The following is a 562-nucleotide window of genomic DNA, read 5'->3' as shown; positions in this document are numbered from 1 at the left end:
TACAGGCTGTTTCCTGTACCGGAGGGGGATTCCACCCTCCACCGAGGATCTTAGGATCCAGGGTCACAGAGCACTGACTCACTTCTTCATGAGATAGTGAAGTGACTTTACTGGCAGAAACCCCCTCCCCTTATAACCTCGGTTTGACATGTTTTTTGACGTATCAAAGAGAGTGGAACTTATCAAAGGTGACGTCATAAATGACGTAATTGATGGGACTGTCCTATGATGCGTTGATGACGCGTCTCATGATGCGTCTCATTGGTGGACAATGGTATCCTGACCCGATGTCCATGGTGACAGTCCCTTTATTAAAAAAAAAAAAACACTTTAATTAATAATGGTGACATAATTAATGCCAACATTCATTGGCAAAAGAAACCAATTTCAAGACTTATTCTAGGAACAGCAATATGTCTTCAGTATAAGGTCAGCGTCATCAGTCTTTGATGAGGACGCAGGACTGGAACCTCTAACGAAGATGCAGGAGTCAGCAGGGCCTCTGGTGTACGAGTCAGGACTTCTGAGGATGGCCTAGGAGTCTGTAGGACTTCAGAGGATG

Source organism: Symphodus melops, assembly GCF_947650265.1.
Source record: "Symphodus melops genome assembly, chromosome: 2".
Classification (NCBI taxonomy): Eukaryota; Metazoa; Chordata; class Actinopteri; order Labriformes; family Labridae; genus Symphodus; species Symphodus melops.
This window is presented reverse-complemented; position numbering follows the sequence as displayed.